Raw genomic sequence first — 20,974 nt, forward strand, 5'->3', positions numbered from 1 at the left:
AAATCATCACGTGGTAAGCTGTGTTTTTGGAGTAGGAGAAAGACAGGTTCATTCAACCACGAAAATTGAATTACAAGATTTGGAATCATTATTTTTATGAAAGTGTGATCTCCATACTGTGTTAATTCTGACATTCTTTTCAGATTTTCACCATAACTGTTTCACTTGGCCTTTAAATAACATAGGTTCAGTAAAATGTCTCTGGCGAAAGATGAAGTATTAAACTCCAAAGTTAAATTTGAACATCTTTGCTTCAGTGTTCCAAATTAAAAATACCTCAAAAGAAACACCATGTAATCAAAGAAAAAGGTAACTCTTACTGACAAGTGTAAAATCTAAGGTCTATGGAGTTTAAATTAGTCTCCAAATCTACCTTGTTTCTCAGTGTGTTATCTACTTTTAATAAAATATAAGGAAGGTGATTGCATGTTTTCCACTATTATCTGTTTCAATATTCAATAATATTGAACTATAATAACTATATTTTAACTAAATTATTCATGTAGTAATCTAAAGATGAGGAAGTACTGTTATCTCTGTCACATCGGTCTTGAAAAACTTTAACATTTTTATCTTTCAGGTGTACCACAGAAGATGGAAGCTTGCACCCCTAGATTAAAGGACTTCAGTTCAAAGAGTCATAACCACCAATTGCTGCACTGATTTCATAATGACCTTTGGCATTCTTGGGGTTTTATAGAAAAATTGCTGGAAAAGTTGATGATCATGATTAATCACGTTATTGAAAACATATTATAATGACAGTAAATTTAATATTTATTGAGAACTTACTAGGTACATAAAAAAGTAATTCCAATGGACTTCGTTTTGATTTTTATGAAATTTTGGATGATTTATCTTTTTTTATGGTTCTTTATAATTTCAATTCTTAAAGTATAATGCAAGAACTCCATGGTACTCTGCCAACTCCACACTCTAGGTAAATCTTTGCTAGAAGTTCATTTAGGGACCTGGACACCACCACCATCACTAACTGCTGTGATATTGATTATGCAAATTAAGGTTCATGGATTCATGCAAATTTCTATAGGACATGAAACCTAGTTAACTTCGTTAAAATAGCCTATAATCTGGTATCCAGCAAAATTGTGAAGCAACCTTTCCAGTGCATGCCAATTACACATTTTATAGGAAATAAGTGCTGCTTAAGTAATTTCATATCTTTGAGGTCAGCAACACTTCAAATAACCCAATAGTCCCAATCAAGGAAGTTTTCATTGAAAGGGGGAGTTATAACTTACACACTGAAGGCTGAGGGGATATGAACAAAATGATAAACAAGTTTCTAAAATAGTCTTTAGATGCTAAGGATGCAGGTCTTCCTGGAAAAGAGGAAGGAGGCAGGGGGATTAAAGATAATGTGGGCCTGGTCGGCATGACTCAGTGGTTGAGCACCTAACTATGAACCAGGAGGTCATGGTTTTATTCCTGGTCAGGGCATATGCACAGGTTGTGGGCTCGAACCCCAGTGTGGGGTGTGCAGGAGGCAGCTGATCAATGATTCTCTTTCATCATTGATGTTTCTATCTCCCTCTCCCTCTCCCTCTCTGAAATAAATAAAAATATACATTAAAAAAAGGTAATATGGGAGTGGTATATGGGCAGAGACCCATTAATTTGTGATTATGAATCTGGACCTGATTAAGAGCAATGATGAGCCAATGGAATATAATGAAAGGGGAAAGAAAGCAGAGCTCAATGTAAAACTGAAGACTGAATGGCCATTCTGGACAGGATGAAAGAAAGTTCAAGCCAAGTTTCTAGAAATGGGTAAAAGGAAGTTATAAAATAAATGAGATGGCTAAACATAAGTGTTAGGATATAGATATATAGGACAAGAAATAGTTGAGTCCTATGGTAAAGAGGTAGTTGTTTAAAATCAAGATAACCAATGGGACTGGTGAAAAATATAACAGTTTTAGAATTTAAAATTAATGATTATGTACTTTAAAGACATTTAAAATATTTTTATTGAATATGTCTTCATAGTCACTTATGCCACTTAGAAGTACAAAGTCTCTAATACCATGGCCAAATGAGACCGATAAGTGTCTTTCAAACATGAGTGCTGCGGTCTTAGGGAAGGAGCATGGCCTCTTCCAGGGCCCCTGCAACTTACTGAGTTTTTTTAAAATATATTTTATTAATTTTTTACAGAGAGAAAGGGAGAGGGATAGAGAGTTAGAAACATCGATGAGTTAGAAACAACGATCAGCTGCCTCCTGCACACTCCCCACTGGGTATGTGCCTGCAACCAAGGTACATGCCCCTGACCAGAATCAAACCTGGGACCCTTGAGTCTGCAGGCCGACGCTCCATCCACTGAGCCAAACAGGTTAGGGCCTTACTGAGTTTTTAAAAACAGTTTTTAAATTGTGTTTTTCTTAGGTAATAATCTAAAAATGCAATCAGTAGGCACATATAACTGCTACTTGATTTCAGTGCCCATGTTTGCATTTATGATATTGTTGACAGCAAGCAGCACAAAAAAACAATGCATCTGAATATACAGCACACTGTCAAAAGATTCCATGTATTTTTCAATTTATTTAAACGAAAAAAGAGTCACCCACTATTTACTGATTTTTGCTGACCATATATCTGATATTCTTGACCAAATATAATAAATAGGTTACAACTGAATTCTTTGTCCTGCTTCTTCTATAATCTACTTATTCCTCTATTGCACTGCAGCAAGGCACATAATTGAAAGTTTAAATTAAAAAATAAAAATATCAGAAATTCTAAGGCAGAACCATCTGCATCAGGATTTTCCATATATTTCTCATCAGCTCAATACATTTCTCATCCAGCACTTCATCTCCCATGACCCCAGGCAGAATGAGATTGGTTGCCTATACAAAGAGGGGAGAGATGAGTTTACTTGGAAAAATGTCCTCAGAGACTTAACTTTAGGTAAAGTAGAGTTAATTTAAATTGTCCCGAAAAGAGGTATATTGCCTTCATAGCAGGGCAAGTAATGTCTGTGGCTATGATAGCTTTAGTAATTAAACATGAAGTTTGGCTAAGAATTATTAATGCCATTTATGAAATTATTAGGGACTGTTTTATCTCAAGCCGTTGGCCCTAGCTCCTCCTGGTTTAAGCTTGATAAGCTTGGAGCTTGCAGCTAGCTCAACTTAATGAGTGATGGAAGATTGTGCTCCATTTCTTCTGGGACTTCATGCTCATTAGTCACAGACACCAATTAAAAGCTTTGTTAGAGGACTAGAGGAATGTGCCACAGCACATGAAGAGGCCCGGAAGCCCCTTTCATGTATATCATGAATGAATAACTCTCTGTGGCACGCCAAGCCACACATCAGTAGATCATGTGTGTCGGCAGACAGGACCAACAAAAGCAGCACAAAAATTTAAGGTCAGCACTTTCTGGAGCCAGTCCTTTTCCGTTCTGACTGATAAGGATTTAAACATTTTCATTAGCCTTGCTGATCTTAGTCATTTTAAACGACGAACACATTACAATTATTTTTAAAGGCAAGTTGCATAGTCTAGGGAACAGCCCACACTTGATAATTTTCTAGAAATGATTATTGACCCTTGTATATCTCTCATATGACTATAAGGGGTCAAGTCAAGGCTAATGTTCTGGCAACCCACTTAGGATCTAGAAGAACAACTGTTTTGGTAGGGATTATTGCCATTGTAAACCACTGACAAGGTTTGAAATGATAATTCTTAATTAAGAAAATAAACTGACTCAGCGTCTATGCTCTGATCATGCAGCTAACAACCGACTCCACCTCAATCCAAACACAGAATGAAATTCAGCTGAGAGATAGATTTATTTTTGTAATAATTTGTTTTAGATATTTCATCTAAAATAATATGGTGAGGCTTCAGAAATAACTTTGGATATCAAGTGTTGAAAGAATATTTGCTCTATTTTTTAAAATAAATCTTTTGCTTTTATTCAACTGTGTTGTATTACTGACTTGTTACTAAATTGTTGTTTCCAAAGAGAATTTTGAGGCAAAATATCTCAAAATTACAGCATTTTCAGTGGAAGTGATAAAAACTTCCAACAGTGTATATTTTGAAATATGTCATGTTTAGAAAGCATTCAATAATGAACATTCTCTTTAATCAACTAATTCTTTTATTTTGACATGCCATAAAATTATGTGGACAAATCCGATAAAAATTATTAACAGCATAAAAAGTTGAAGATAGTCCACTTCATATCTATGGATTTGCTGCGGGGGGGGGGGGGGCGGGTTGTGGTAGAGGGAACTGGAGAACATCTTGAGAAGACTGAACAACTCTGTTACCTAGGATTTGGTCACAAAACTGTGCACAGGCTACATGACTTGTTGGAAAGATGTCTCAAGGTAATGAAAAAAAATCAGAATTCTAGAGCTAGAAAGAGCTTAAGGTTTTTATTAAAATCTTTATTAAAAATGTTGCCCTCCTGGTCTCTCAATAAGAAAAAGCAAAAGATAATTGCACTATTTCAGAAATCTTTGTTCCTCTATAATACACTCCCTGAAAATTTTCTCAAAGTAGGATATAGCCTCTCCCCAGCCCCGCCCTGTTATTCTCAACACACCAGGCTGTGTCTGAGTTCATTGTAGAAGTTCAAAGGAATGCAATTCCTTAGCAGTTATATAGCAAAAGATTCAGGGTTACATTAGTAATAATTTTCAAGCTGCTTTTTGAACATTCTACATTTCTGCAGAAGCTAGCAAGAAAATTTTCATGGAAAATATGATTTGTGAAATCCTGACACTTCTTTTTTAAATGTCAAAAAAGTGACAGTAGGATGTCTTGTTCTGATTGTTTTCTCAAGAAAGCCTGAACTTTTTGGTAGGCAGTTTTGGTCATGATGGTGGCATAGGTAAATGCAGTTCTCGAATACTCCCACAGCCACATCAGGATTACCATTAAATTATAGAACAACCATCATTCAGAACCATCTGAAATCTAGCTGAACAGAAGTCCCATAATTAAGGATATAAAGAAGAAGCCACTCTGAAACTTACAGGAGGGACAAAGATGGGTGATGGGATGGTACCATACCTGTGTGTAGAAGATAAAAATTGGGAGGGATATCTCAGCTATAGAGATACCCCCTGAGGATCGAGGAGGCCAAGCCCCACACCAGACCCCCAGCCCAGGGTGCCAGTGCCAGTAAGAGAGGTCCCCATAACTTCTGGCTATAAAAACCAGTAGGGATTGTGGCTGAATGAGATGAAGGTGGCTTGAGTTCCAGGCATTCCTCTTTAAGGGGTCATGCACAGACTTACTGGGACTCACTCGTCCTGACCTCCAGTGCTGGGGAAGCAGCTCGAAGGGCACCAGGGACATACAGGAGGAAATGAATTGTCTGGCATCAGGGTGAGAGCTGGAGGTGCAACTTTCTCCTAGACAGAGTATGGGCAGAAGCCATTGCTCCTTTTTTGAGGCCTCCCCATTCAGAGCTGGCAGGCGGGCGCCATGTCTGAGTCTCCATCCACCTGGCTAACACTGGAGATTTGGCCACCCTGGAGATTCCCTGAGACCCCACCCCACCCAACTTGCAGGGATACCCACTACATTTCCAGTGGCTTTTCTATGCAAATGGCCTGGCCTCACTCATATCCCAACTTTCCTAAAATCTCTCAAACAAGCAGCATCTGGCCTTGGTGCATCCGGTATCTCTCAGTAAGTGGTCCCAGGCCTGGTACTAAAGGTAGCTGGTCTTGGTTGTCAGCTTGGCCTCTCCTGGGCACCTCTGAGCCCAGCAAAAGGAGCAGTCATCTGCAAATTGCTTTGTAGCTCATTATGGATGGCCCCAGGAAGGCCATAGGTAGCAGCTGACCTTGGCCTGTACTTCCTGGGGGTAGGGGTCCCAGAGCCAGTACATCCAGTGGGCAGCTTCAGACCACATTGAAGCACCAACCAACCATATTCACAAGAGACACACTCGAGGAGCAAACTCAGTGGGCACCAGAGCCCTGCTGAAGTAAGTCCTGCACCATGAGGTCGGCCCCTGCACATCTGATCCTTCATCATGGTAACAGCCACTCCTCACAGCCAATTTGCCTGGGGGTAAATTCTTCCCATTGATGTGCCAACAATAATCAAAGCTCAACTGCAACAGGGGGATGCACACTGCAGACACAGGGGCACACTGGAGTACCCAGCTCTGGTGAACAAGAAGGCTGTGCCACTGGACCACACAGGACACCAGACCAAAAAACTAAACAATATGGAAGCAAGCAATCTCTCAGATTCAGAAGCACAAAACGGTGGTTGTAAAGATGCTTAGTGAACTTAGGGGAAGAGTAGATGAAGCAGCAAGAGAAAAGTTGTTAGTTATCTACAAGGGAGCACCCATAAAACTGTCAGCTTATTTTTCACTAGGAACTTTGCAGGCCAGAAGAAATTGGCAAGAAGTATTCAAAGTGATGAAATGCAAGGACCTACAACCGCTATTACTCTACACCAAGTAAAGCTATCAATTAGAATTGAGGAGAGATAAACAGACAAGAAAAACCTAAAGGACTTTATCACTACCAAACCAGTATTATAAGAAATGTTAAAAGATCTTCTTTAAGAAGAAGGAAAAAATGATAAAAAATCCTACCTAATAATAGAGTAATATGCAAATTGACCGTACCTTTGCTTCACCCACAAGCCACGCCCACCAACCATGCCCACCAGGAAACCATTGCAGGGACATTGGGGTGTGGCGGAGCCCAAGGCCAGGAAAGCCTCGGGCAGAGGCTTTCCAGGCCTTGGGCACCAGCGGGGAGCCTGCACGGATCGCAGGCAACGACCAGGGGGTCGCTCCTACGATCCGTAGCAGGGACGCTGGGTGCGGCCTTGGGCGGAGGCTTTCCCAGCCTTGGGCACCAGCGGGGAGCCTGCATAGATCGCAGGCAACCTCGGGGGGTCGGCTCCTACGATCCATAGCAGGGAGGCTGGGGTGCAGCAGAGCCAAGGCCGCCACCTGGGGCCAAGCCCCGACCCTGAAAGAAGGCAGAAGGCGGTGGCCACAGCCAAGGCCTGGGTCCCTGGTGCCGGCAGAAAACTGGTGCAGGCAGCCAGGTGAATGAAGGTCTATTGCACAAATCTTCATGCAAACGGGCTGCTAGTATGAGTAATAAAATGGCAATAAATACATACCTATCAACAATTACTTTAAATGCAAATGGATTAAATACTCCAGTTAAAAGAGATATGGAGGCTGAATGGATAACAAACAAGGCCCTTACATATGTTCTCTAAAAGAGACTCACTTCAGATCAAAAGACACACACAGACTGAAAGTAAAGGGATGGAAAATGGAAACAAACAAAAAGCAGGGGTAGTAATACTTATACCAGACAAAATAGACTTTAAAACAGACAGTTTGATAATACCTAGTATTGAAAAATATGTGGAGAAACAGAAATGCTATATCATCTTAACCCTCGCTGAATATTAGAGTCATTGGGAGAACTTTAAAACAAACACCAGTCTTGGGTCCCATCCCCAGAGATTTGGATTTAATTGGTCTGGGGTGGAACATAGGCATTGGTAATGTTAAAAAGCTCCCCAAGAGACTCTTTTCTGCAGCTGAGGTTTCAAAGTTCATACTGCTCAACATTGTTGATGGTTGAATAAACAAGTGCAGTTGGGAGAGCAATTTAGCAATACCTGTAAAGTGAAGATGTGCTTTCCCATTCAACTTCTAGGTGACTCCTCTTGGGAAGTTCTTGCACAAGGTATAAGAGATATGTGCAAGGATCCTTGCAGTACTGTTGCAAATAGCAAAACTGTAGGGATCACCCACATTTCCTCAGTAGGAAAATGGATAAATCAACCTTGGATTATGTATGGAATGTGATGCTATACTGCAGTTATAATAAATGGACTAATACCTGTGTAACAACATGGATACATTTCCAAAACAATGAACTTAAAAAAAGTTATAAGATAATATGGACAATGCTTTTTATATTTTTTGAAATTTGAACACAAAGCAATAGTATGACCACAGATAGATACAATCACATATAGATATTTCAAGTCTGGATCTTATTATCCACCCCACATACATGTAGTAGAAGTACTAAAATATACAAGGGAATAATATACAGCAATCTTAGGATAATTATCTCTTGTGATGGATGGAGGGGCAAAGAAAAAGAGTGATGCTTTGACTGCATTCATAATGTGTTTCATCTTATTTTACAAGTTATTTGAACTGAACATGGCAAAATAACATATTTAATCTTGGTGGAGAGTTTGCAGATAACTACTATTTTATTTTTGTACATTTGAGATATTTTATATTAAAATATGTAAAAGAAAAAGGGCAATGCAATTGGTATGCTCATGGAGTCATATCTTTATTATTATTATTATTTTTTTTATTGATTTTTTTTTTTTTACAGAGAGGAAGAGAGAGGGATAGAGAGTTAGAAACATCGATGAGAGACAAACATCGATCAGCTGCCTCCTGCACACCCCCTACTGGGGATGTGCCCGCAACCAAGGTACATGCCCTTGCCGGAATCGAACCCGGGACCCTTGAGTCCGCAGGCCGACGCTCTATCCACTGAGCCAAACCGGCCTCGGCTATATCTTTATTATTTTTAATCATTGAAGCAGCTATTTTTGGACATAGAACTAAAAAGTAAACAAAAAAGGCACCGAATATGAAGACCAGCATCTATCTAGACTTTTCATTCTAGTTCTGCAGCTAATTAGTAATGTTGTGCCAACCATTTCACTATGCCGGCTTCAGTTTCCTCATATATAATGTAAAAGAGTTAGATAAGATAATCCAAAACCCACTCTAACTTCAAATTTGTATGAGGCTCACACTCATGTGTCAGGGTGTCAGGTAGATAATAGGCCACTTAAAGAAGGCAACATCTACTCAACATTCTCTTGGGAAGGAGGAGCATGACAAGTAGAACTGAGCACCAACATTGCCATACCTGACAGTAGCCAGCATCTATAAGGGGAGCTGCTGGGGCAATTCTATGCGCCATAGAAAGAAGTACAAATCCTTAAGCACTTCTAAACCAGAAAGCAAGTCATTCCTCTGAAAGCGACAACCCTCCTAAATGAAGACCAAACTCATTTGGCTCCATTGTTCCCAGTTCCCAGATCACCCCCTCCTTTTCAGGGCATTAAAGATTACACCATTACCACTAACACTTTCAAAAGTGGGACACATTCCCATTGTTCACAGCAGGACTTTGCCCATGTATCAACATGGATACATTTCCAAAACAGTGTTGTTGAATTTTTGAAAAAGTTATAAGGTAATATGGACAATATCTATGGACATCAAGCTACTACAGAACGTGTAGGGGAAATTTAAAGGACACCTACAGAACTGAAATCATACACTCTCCTAAGTGAAAATACCAGATGGCCAGGGAGATAAGGATCTTTAAAGGTAACAAGGCTGGCTCTGGGAGCGCTGGCTTTGGCAACTAATGATGAACAGGAATCATGTTTCTTAGAGGACAAGGCAGACAGTAGCTAAAGACTGGGAGATACTGGACGGAAGAATGTAACACTCTCCATTCATGGAAGAGGCTCTACCCATTATCTTTCTATTGAATGCTTCATTTCAGACCGGCTGGTTTATAGGAAGCTGTGGCCCGGATGATGGCTGAAGTGGTAAAGTGGGGGAAGTTGGGAAGCACAGATCATTCCTATATTCATTCTTGCCCAAACATCAACCAAACAACACTTTGAAAACAGCTAGCTCTTCCCCTAAATGGTTTCTGGGAAAGGTAGCACAACCTTTCCAGTAGCAGTTATGATTTACAGCTGCCACATAAGGGGGGTAGTAGGGCTGAGGGGTGGGGGTGGAAATTAGGAGTCTGGAGGGGAACGGGACATTCTGGCCACTTCTAGTTGCCTCCCTGATTACTTGCATACCGTCCAGCCACATCCCACTAGATCAGCTTGATAGCCCTGATTCCTGGAGTCCTGAGCAGGTGCCAACATATGCACAGCTGGAGCTCCATGTAATAGTGTAATCCATGAAAGGTAATAGCAGCTAAAATATTTTAATGTTTCAATGCCCTTTTGCCACAGAGCACTTTTCCCCCCTTTACATTTGCAACATGATTTCATGGTGTTTTCAAAAGGGGTTCACAAGAGTCACAGTTTTAGAGAATTTTACCCTAAATTTACAGGATCTTCAGCAAGTCTACCGCAGTAGTTCAGAGATGGTGACAAAATTTGATTTGCTTGCTAGGGCAACAATACTCTTTTCAGAGAAATTTTTACTTGCTCATTTTCCAGTCTCAAATACCGTTCCTATTACTGAAGGAAATGAGGCAGAATATACCCACTTGAGACATTAATGAAATCACATGATTCTTGGCATACAAAAGTAAACATCACCATAAATATCACCTGCTACCTGCTAAACAGTGTTAAGAGCAGAACACTCTGACCTCAGCTTGTAATTAATTTATGAATTCGCAAAGCATTTTACTTATATTTAGAGTCCAACTGATACCTTCATTGAGATTACAGTAGGCAAAAAATATGCTTATTAGGGGGTTAAGAAGGAAGGAAAGAGAACAATAAAGATAAAATACTTACTTGCTGTGATATTTTTAACGTAATCCTGAATTTCAAATTTGGCGTTTTGGTTTAAGAGCAAAGCCCCTGATCTGAGCTATACTCCTTTGGTCCTCGGGGTATTCTTCATTCTTCCATAGGACAAATCTTTGAGAAATCTTCCTTTTACATATTTTTTCTCCAAATATCAAAGCTCTACTGGGAAGTAGTAAAAAGATAAAAGACTGTCCTTAAAAAAAAAAAATCAAAAAAAAATCCCACGAAGCCCAGAATGTGAGCCACAAAGGAAAACTGAAACCTCTCCCAAACTAATACCTAATTCAGAAGTGTAACTGCTGCCCTCGCTCCGTTTGCAGGCGTCCTCTGCTATTCCCGGCGACACTAATCACCCGCCAGCCAGTGCTGCTTTACAGCCTGCGAGGATGTTTGAAGAGAAATGAACTCATGCTCTGAAGTTCCTTATAGGAAAGGAAAACATATGGAGGATTTCCTGCTGAGGCTTCCCTACCGAGGCAGCAGTTCAAGGGGTGTGGAGTTGACTTGTTAGGGCGCTGTTTCCTGGACTCAGCACTGTCCGCTCAGCAGTGAGCCCACAGGCTCTGCTGCTCAGCTGAGAGCTCTGTCACTGCCACTCCCCGGCAGCAGGACGACTCCCAGGAAGCAGGTCAACAGGATGCTAGCGCCCTGTTTGCCACAGGCCTTGTTCCAATCGCATGTTACCTCCAGGAGCAGATAACTGTCCATCCGGACTTTCTGCTGAGACACAGCTTCCTATCCTATTTGTTTGCTCCTTGTCTCTTCACCGTCACCTCCTGACTTCTTATCTGAGATAAACAGTTCCCAGGTGTGCGCTTGGCAAGCACGTTCCGGAAAATTAATTTAAAATGTTACCAGTGTGTTCTTTCTCCTCTCTGCCCCCCCTCCCCACCATTTGACAGTATACTTCAAAGGACAGCACGTTTTAAAATATGTTATGAAGACACCATTTGGTTTAAGAATATTAAATTGCACATACAAGGAAAACAGTATTCCATGTAAGCCTCTCACAGCTACAGAGGCCTACCCCCTGAGTCAACGGATCAATACTCTTTAGTTTGTAAAACAAAAATAGAAGCCGATATCTCAAAAGTATTGTTGGTGGGGTTACTTCCTTCCCCATCATCAACAGTCAGGACACCCCTGCTATCAGGGGAGTTTTTCCCTTATTAATTTGGCATTTCTATGTATTAATCTCAACTGTCCTAATAATTTGCTCCAACTCCATACCCATCTTTCTATTACAAACTGGTGTTAAACATCCTGCTAGAAATAAGTTCCATGTCATCTTTCCTTCCATGTCAACATCTCTGTACAGAAATTCATTTTGTGGGGCAAATGTTTTCATAAGCCCAGCTGAGTGACAGCGTAAATGATTAAAAGAGGTGCAGATGGGTGTGTGGAAGAAGATATACAAGTTGTATATGGATTATGGCTTATCATCTGTGTGGTGGGGATAAAGTAAACTTGTGGGCTTAATACATTTTTTTTCCCAAAAATTTCTGAAAGGATGTTCTACATCACAGGTCCACAACTATGACCCATGGGCCAAATCGGATCCACAGCCAGTATTTGTAAATAAAGTTTTATTGGAATATAGCCACACTCATCCTATCTAATAAAGAGGGAATATGCTAATTGACCCTCATACCATCACAAAATGGTGGTATTCCCACAGCCAATAAGGAGGGAATATGCTAATTGACTGTCACGCCCTCAAAGATGGCAGCGCCCACAGCCAATAAGGAGGGAATATGCTAATCGACTGCCCTGCCCTCAAAGATGGCAGCACCCACAGCCAATAAGGAGGGAATATGCTAATTGCTGCCCCACCCTCAAAGATGGTGGTGCCCACAGCCAATAAGGAGGGAATATGCTAATTGACTGCCACGTCCTCAAAGATGGCGGTGCCCACAGACATAAGATGGCGGTGCCCAGTCCCCTCAGCCCCGCTGGGGCGGCAGGCATGCGCGGCAAGGCCGGACCCGCCCCCAGACGGGCCTGTTTGCTCCGCGCGCCTGCCTCCGGAGTCCCCCAGTCACCTCAGCCCCCAGCTGCCCAGGGCCAGCCTGAGGCACAGGCAAGCCTTGGATAGTGGCTGCCCAGCTGCCCAGGGCTGCCCGAGGCTCAGATAACCAGGGCCAGCCGAGGCTTGCGCTTCTGGCAGTAGCAGCAGCAGAGGTGTGATGGGGCATCACCTTCCCCTGATCGCTGGGTCACCTCCTGCCCCTGAGGGCTCCCGGACTGTGAGAGGGGGCAAGCCAGGCTAAGGGACCCTCCCTCCAGTGCATGAATTTTCATGCACCCGGCCTCTAGTCTATATCATAAAAGGCCCGTGGTCATGACGCCATCACCGTGCCACAACCAACTACCAGACTCACCAGGAGGTGCATTGATGGGTCCTGCGGCAGCTGTGGAGGGTGGGACTTCTGGGTCCTGCAGCGGGTGGGGCTTCTGGAGCATTGCGGGGCACTGGAAGCATCTAAGGAGCATCGCGGGCTGCCGGCAGCATCCACAGAGCGTGCGAGGCTTCATGGGGCGGCGGACATGGCCCTGATGTCAGGTTAGGCCTAGGGGACCCTACACGTGCACAATTTAATCATGCGCTGGGCCTCTAGTTTTTTCATATGTTGTCTATGGCTGCTTTCATACTATAATGGCGAAGTTAAGTAGTTATGACAGAGACTGTGTGTGGTCCACAAAGCCTAACATATTTACTATCTAGCCCTTTACAGAAAAAGCTTGCAGGCACATCTTCAACATGAGAGAGACACTAGGTAATGACAAATCCTTGGGCTTGTTTTTCTGAGTTGTGTAGTCAGTATTATCTTAATCATATTTAAGCACATGTTGATCACTCCAACATCCTCCCACTAAGTAGCAGGAGGACTTCTTGGACTTATAGGGTGTGGGTGGAACCCCACGCTCCCAGGGGACAAAATGGATCATTTAGTGTTGTTATTGGATGACACAATCAGAAGAAGAATCTAGACATCATCAAGGAGGGAAGCCCGAGAAGTCTGGCTTAGAGAGTGAGAACCTTGAAGCATACTTAAGTCACAGATGGAGAAAAAGAAAATGAAGAGTGGTTACAAGCAAAGATGTGGAGTACACAATGGTTGGAGCAAGCTGTTAGGACTAAGACCTTGAGAAAAAAAAATGAGCTGCACACTTTCTTTCTGGTGGAAGAGTGACTAAATTTTCCCAACTTTTCCAGGACTTTCCCAGCTTTAAAACCAAAGGTCCTGCATCTAGGAACCTCTTTAGTCCCAGGGAATCCTGGCAGTTGGCTGCCTGACCTACTAATGCTGTGCGGGAGGTTGAACTGGAAGAAAAACCTGAACTACAGTAGCCGTACTTCTGAGTGATGAGCACCTTTCCACCTTAGAGAGCTTAGGTAAGAGGCAGGGAGCCGCTGGGTGCTACAGGGGCCACTGGAAGAAGACACGGCCTCTGTTCTCATTGCGCAAGTGATCTCAGTGCAAGCACTCACACTGTGTGAACAGGAAGAGAATAACCTCAGAACAACCGTAAACAAGTGGGAGGTTGCCAGGACCAGTTTGGCTCAGTGGATAGAGCATTGGCCTGCGGACTGAAAGGTCCCAGGTTCGATTCTGGTCAAGGGCATGTACCTTGGTTGCGGGCACATACCCAGTAGGGGGTGTGCAAGAGGCAGCTGATCGATGTTTCTCTCTCATCGATGTTTCTGACTCTCTATCCCTCTCTCTTCCTCTCTGTAAAAAATCAATAAAATATATTTTAAAAAAAACCAAAAAACAAGTGGGAGGTCATCTGTCCTACTGGGCAGTTTTTGGCCTGGCCTTTTCACCCCAAAGTCAGCTTGCATTTTTTCCAGAAGAGTGGATCTGTGTGATTTGATTACTGTCCGTTACTCTGAACCCTCAGCTTTAATTTTCTCGAACTCCACAGCCATCCCAAATATTGCTTGGCTTTTAAGTTTAATTTCTTCTCTATAAAACAATAAATGCTGCCCCAACTGTCTAGGCCCCAAAATGTAGCTATTTTTTCACTCGTCCATCCATCAGAAGTCAAGATATCATCAAATCTTTCTTGAGCTGCTACTATGTCCCAGGCACTGGGGTGTAGGACTGAACCAGGTAGGCAAGGTTCAGGCCTCATGGGAGAAAAAGGAAACCTAAAAACATACAAATAGGATAATTTCAGACTGTGATAAGTGTTTGGGGAGAAATAAGCCCAGCATTATGCTGTGGAATAACTGTGGGGTGGGGATTCCATCCTAGATAGGGTGGTCAGAGAGAACCTTCCTGAGAAGGTAACATCTTAGCCAAATGCTGAAAGCATTGGGCTCTACAGTGGGCTATGAAAGCGAAAAGTTCAAAGACAGAGGTAGGAAGGAAATTGGCATGTCGCAAAAAGCAGAAAGGACACTGGTATGGCACAGTGGGCAAGTGGGGAGGGTTAGAGACAGGCAAAGACCAGATGGTGTGTGGTCTTATAGGAATGATGAGGATGTTTGGAACTTTTCCAAGGGTGAGGCAAGTTTATCAAGGAATATCTATGATCTGATTTATGTTTCAAAAGGATTTCTCCAGCCCCACTGCTGACAATGGGTGGGAGGGAGATAAGAGTGAAAAGCAGATCAGTTGAGAGGTGGGTGTTGGCTGGGATAAAACAGTGCCATTAGCGTTCAAGAGAAGTGAATGGTTTTGAGATGTATTTGGAGATACAGCAAATCTGTCCCAGAAACAGTGGTCTGGAATCACCTCATTTAGTTGTTCACATGTTAATGTTTCATTCCCACCCACTTGAGAACAACTCCAGGGAGCAGGGACCTCAGTTTCCTTAGTCACCACCATGTTCCCAACACCAGCCTGTGCCTCACATGGAGAAGGAACGGCTGTTATCCTGTCAGCTGGACAGCAGGTGCTGTGAACAAAAAGCCATGCCTGATGACTGAGCAGGGTGTCTCAAAACCACAGAGCGAGAGGACAACACGCTGCTCTGTTGAAAGCTGTCTTTGCTCCTGGAGTTTGAACACGGGGTGGATACAGTAGATCGGCTCACTCAGCACCTCTTCCCACTCCCTCTAGAGCACTTCCTTCACAGTAGAGCTTGGGCAGTTGAAAAGGACAGTTCTCAGACACCCTTGCAGCCAGGCTTCTGCTAGTCCTACACATTCTCACAGACTTGGACTTGATCCCGACTTAAGTGGGGAAGAGCGAGAGCAATGATGCCTCCATTCTGCAGGTGTGGGTTAGCAGGCCAGCAGGGCTCCCCAGCCAACAGCTGAGGGGGAGGGGGCTTTGTGCGCTGTGACCCAGAGCAGTCACACAGGGCCCCAAGTCCAGAAGGCCCCGCTCTTGTTGGTGCTCTGTTGTTGCTGTCTTGATTCTTAATCATTTTGAACAGGGGGAATTTTCATTTTGCACTGCATTTTGGAGATCAGCATTTCCATTTTCCACTGGGCCACACAAAGTCCATAACTGGCCCAGCCAACAGCTCTGGGGCCAGCCCCTCTGCTCTGGAGGGAGCAAGGACCAGGTGTTCCCAGAGCCAGCAGGTGCGGCAACAGATTCCAATCCCCTGGATATTGTCTCAGGTGCCACAACCCAGGAGTCAACAGTTGGGGCAGTAGCTCCCTGGTCCCCATCTTCCTGGTCATGACAGAGGGAAGCCAGCTCTGCTCACAGGTGTTGTGTCAGGAGACCTTTTTGGAGGGCCAGCTGAGACCCCGACACTCCAGTTCTCTAATGATCTTGTGAACAAAACTCTCTGTTTAAAATAGAGTGGATGTTGTTATCTTCAGCAATACCGGTTCCTAATCAAGGGCACACTGGCAGGAACAAGCTGGCTTCTTCAAGAGCTTTTTTACTGTTCCATCACCAGACTGCACAGACTGCAGTGGAAGGACTTAGTGGCATTCTGAGATTCCATGTTCTGGACCTGCTCTTGATGAGGTGGAGAGCCTGCACTGCCGTGCAGCAGGGATGAACTTGGGCACATTCGTTACCCCCTTTCGTTGTGAAGATGCGTTCTTTTTCCTGCTGACATACTGTTTATTTGCCGCTGATGAACCTATGAGCATAGCCTGTCTAGATTCTCACTTGGGTGTCCAGGTGACAGGTAAAATGTGAGCAAGCTGTTGTGTTTGTTACCTCTGGCTGCCATAACAAATCATTATGACCTGGTGGCTTAAAACAATAGGAATTTATTCTCTCAAAGTTCTGGAGGCCAGAAGTCCCAGACCAAGATGTGGACAAAGGTGTAGCAGGGTTGGTTCCTTCTAGAGGTTCTGAGGCAGACTCTGTCCTGCGCCTCTCTGCTAGCTTCTACTAGTTGCTAGTAAACTTTGGCTTTCTTCTTCTTTCTTCCTTTCCCTTTCTTTCTTCCTTTCTTTCTTTCTTTCTTTCTTTCTTTCTTTCTTTCTTTCTTTCTTTCTTTCTTTCTTTCTTTCTTTCTTTCTTCCTTCCTTCCTTCCTTCCTTCCTTCCTTCCTTCCTTCCTTCCTTCCTTCCTTCCTTCCTTTCTCTCTCTCTCTCTCTCTCTCTCTCTCTCTCTCTCTCTCTCTCTTTTTAGAATAGTTTATTGATTTTTTTAGAGAAAGGAAGGGAGAAGAGAGAAACATCTATGTGAGAGGGTACTATCGATTGGCTGCCTCCTGCATGCCTCCTATTGGACATCGAGCCCACAACCCGGGCATCAAACCAGCAACCTCTCGGTGCACAGGATAACACCCAACCAACTGAGCCACACCAGCCAGGACTTAGGGATTCTTTAATTTCTGCCTCCTTGGTCTTTGCATGGCCTTCTTCTCTGTGTGTCTCTGTGTTCTTCGCTCTTCTTCCACTTTTCTTCTAAGGGTAGAAGACCAGCTCATTCCACACCTCCACCGCTCCTACCAGTCTCAATGTACTTTCTTCTTCACTTCTCTAGTTGTAGGACTTCCATTCAGTCAGCTTCCAGGCGGTTCTGAATGATGGTTGTTCTGTATTTTAGTTGTAATTTTGATGTGGTTGTGGGAGGCAGCTAGTTCTGGCATTTACCTATGCCACCATCTTGGTTCTCTGATGGTTTATTTTGGGTAAATTATGGACATTTCCCTGTAACTTTATTACTTTCTGACAACAAATGCATTAAAAGCAAGCAAGATGTCACTATATATACAGATGTATATCTCTCAAACAAGCAGCAGCTGGTATCAGCATGCCCACACCTCTCAATAAGAGGCCCAAGACCTGGTACTATAACACCAGCCTGCCTTGCTTCTCAACTTGCCCTTGCCTGGGCACTTCAAAGCCCAATACAAGTAGCAACCATCTACAGGTAGCTCTGTAGCTCCTACCAAGTGGCTCCAGACACTGGCCAACTTTGCACCTCCTGGGAGGTCCCAGAGTCAGTGCACCCAGGGTACAGCTTCAAACCATACCAGATTATAACTCTACACATCCACAATGACACACTCAAGGGGAAGACTCAGTAAGCACCAAAGCCCCAGTGAAGCAAGTCCTGCTTCATAGAGGTATCTCCTACATAGCAGCTCTTCCACTGTAGTCACAGCTGGTCCTCACAGCCAATTGGCCTGGAGGTCAATGCTTCCCAGTGATGCCAACAGCAATCATGGCTCAACTACAACAAGACTGTGCTCACAGCCCACACAGGAGCGCTCCTAGAGTGCCCAGTTCAGGTGACTTGGAAGTCTGAGCCACTAGGCCCTACTGGACACCTACTACACAAGGCCTAATATATAGAAACAAACACAGGGAAGCAGCCAAAATGCGGAGACAAAGAAACATGTCACAAATAAAAGAACAGAAGAAATCTCCAGAAAAAGAACTAAATGAAATAGAGCAAACTACTGGATACAGAGTTCAAAACAATGGTTAAAAGGTTGCTCCAGGATCTTAATGAGAGCTTCAAGGGACTCAGTGAGAGCTTCAAGGGATCTTAGTGAGAATTTCAAAGACAGAAAAAAGGACCAGTCAGAAATTAAGCATAAACTAACTGAAATAAAACATAATTTACAGGGATTTAACAGTAGAGTAGAGGAGTCCAAGGATCAGATTAACAATTTGCAATTTGAGGAAGCATAAAACACCCAATCAGAAGGGCAAAAAGAAAAAGGAATCCAAAAATATGAAGATAGTTGTAAGGAGTTTCTGGGACAACTTCAAGCACACCAACATTCACATCATGGGGGTGCCAGAAGGAAAAGAGAGAGAGAGCAAGATATTGAAAACCTATTTGAAGAAATCATGACAGAAAACTTCACCTACCTGGTGAAAGAAATAGACTTACAAGTTCAGGAAGCCCAGAGAGACCCAAACAAGAGGAACTCAAAGAGGCCCACACCAAGGCACATCAAAACTAAAATGCCAAGGGTTAAAGACAAAGAGAGAATCTTAAAAACAGCAAGAGAAAAGCAGTTAGTTACCTACAAGGGAGCACCCATACGATTGTCAGCTGATTTCTCAACAGAAACTTTGCAGGCCAGAAGGGATTAGCAAGAAATATTCAAAATGATGAATAGCAATGACCTACAACCAAGATTACTTTACCTAGAAAAGCTATTATTTAGAATTGAAGGTTAGATAAAGAGCTTCACAAACAAGAAAAAGCTAAGAGTTAATCATCATTTAACTAGTATTACATGAAATGTTGAAGGGTATTCTTTAAGAAGAGGGAGAAGACGAAGAGGTAGAAGAAGAAGAGGAAGAAGAAGAAGAAGAAGAAGAAGAAGAAGAAGAAGAAGAAGAAGAAGAAGAAGAAGAAGAAGGAGAAGGAGAAGGAGAAGGAGAAGGAGAAGGAGAAGGAGAAGGAGAAGGAGAAGGAGAAGGAGAAGGAGAAGGAGGAGGAGGAGGAGGAGGAGGAGGAGGAGGAGGAGGAGGAGGAGGAGGAGGAGGAGAGAGGAGGAGAGGGAGGAGGAGGAAGAAGAAGAAATAAATAATATGAACAATAAAATGGCAATAAATACATATCTATTACCAACTGAATCTAAAAATCAAAATAAATGAACAAGAAATCTAATGAACAAAATAAGCTGATGAATAACATAGAACCAGAGGCATGGAAACATGGAACAGACAGATGCATCTCAGAGGCAAGGGGGAGGGGGATAAGAGATTAAGCAAAGTTTTTATATGGATATATGGACACAGACAATATGGTGGTGAAGGCCTGCAGAGAGGCAGGAACCAGATGACGGGGGTCAATGGGGGTAAAAGTGTGTGTGTGGGGGGAGAATCTTTAATACTCTCAACAATAAAGATAAAAAATAAGCCATCAAAAATACCAACTTCCTTATGTAAAAACATTTTTCATCCAATTTTCTTTTTTCTCTGTGAATGCACCCCTCTGATTTTGTTCTGCCTAGGAAAATATCCAAGTACCTCCAGCAAAGGACAAGTGTTTGTGCAGAGGAGAAGAAGGTCAGATAAAGACATTGAAACTAATCTTGCTTCACTCATGTAATGTGAGGACATGTTACATTTCACAAATCAAAATATAATTTAAGCTACTTTAGATTCTATTTTTCTAGTTCAATGAAATCTAATCCCTTAAAGCTGAAGAAGCAAGTATTTTCCTCCCTGCTAAATGACACTACAAAATATAGCCTTAGGATGGAGATATCTTTTTTCATGGACATAGAAGATAGGATTGCATTACTGAAATAGACAAAAAGCCATTCCATCAGAACTCTTTCACCGTTTTTCAATGTACATATCTTGCCACGAGAGAATTACATTTACCAGGCAGCACTGACACTGTATATTCCTTCTTATTCCATTAATTAAACTATAATACAATCACTTGGGTTACTCATAACCAATCTTTGGAAGATTAATGTAGAATGCTATTCTTTTGCTCATATTTGGCTTCTGCATGGTAATGAGGCAGCAATAAAGTTTATGTTCCCATAAGAATTGTATTTTGCACCAAATAGCTAACATCAAAAATAACTTCTGGTGTAAACAACCATTCTTGGCATATTAATATGTCACTGAAAATACTAATACAATGCCCATTGTATCTACAAAAATCTGAATATTTAGGTTATAAGAATGCATAAATAAAAAATTACTAAACATATGTCGTGTCTGAAAAATAATATGAAAATAGATTTTGGATGTTGGTTATCAAATTACCTCATTTTTAAATATGCACTTTGAAGTAACTAAAACTTGCCTTGTTCTAACTTAAGTACTTGCTTTATTCCTGCATCAATCACCTTAGTGATTAACTTTTAAGCTTTTTTCTCTCCTTTTCAACATTCTGCATTTTCCCCCTGAATGTCCTTCTGGATTTTTGTTGATTCCATGTCCCCCTTAGCTTACTTTCTCTCCACTCCCCAGTATCCATCTATTTGCCTTTCTGCAGATTTTCTCTACCACAAC

At 42.4% G+C, this 20,974-nt stretch overlaps 1 protein-coding gene across 4 annotated transcripts in view; it reads right to left on the reverse strand.

Moving 5' to 3' along the window:
• Positions 1–20,974, reverse strand: part of KIAA1217 — a 458,082-nt gene that overhangs the window by 399,311 nt on the left and 37,797 nt on the right. For 2 of the 4 annotated variants that reach the window (XM_079770401.1, XM_079770402.1), the window contains exon 1: positions 10,588–11,230. The exons of 1 other annotated variant lie outside the window; for it this stretch is intronic. The gene's annotated coding sequence lies outside the window, so the exon portion shown is untranslated. Of the gene's footprint in view, positions 1–10,587; positions 11,231–20,974 lie in introns of those variants that run through there. One more of the 4 variants, XM_079770403.1, reaches the window with a different exon arrangement.

This window comes from Cnephaeus nilssonii (genome assembly GCF_951640355.1).
Source record: "Cnephaeus nilssonii genome assembly, chromosome: 1".
Classification (NCBI taxonomy): domain Eukaryota; kingdom Metazoa; phylum Chordata; class Mammalia; order Chiroptera; family Vespertilionidae; genus Cnephaeus; species Cnephaeus nilssonii.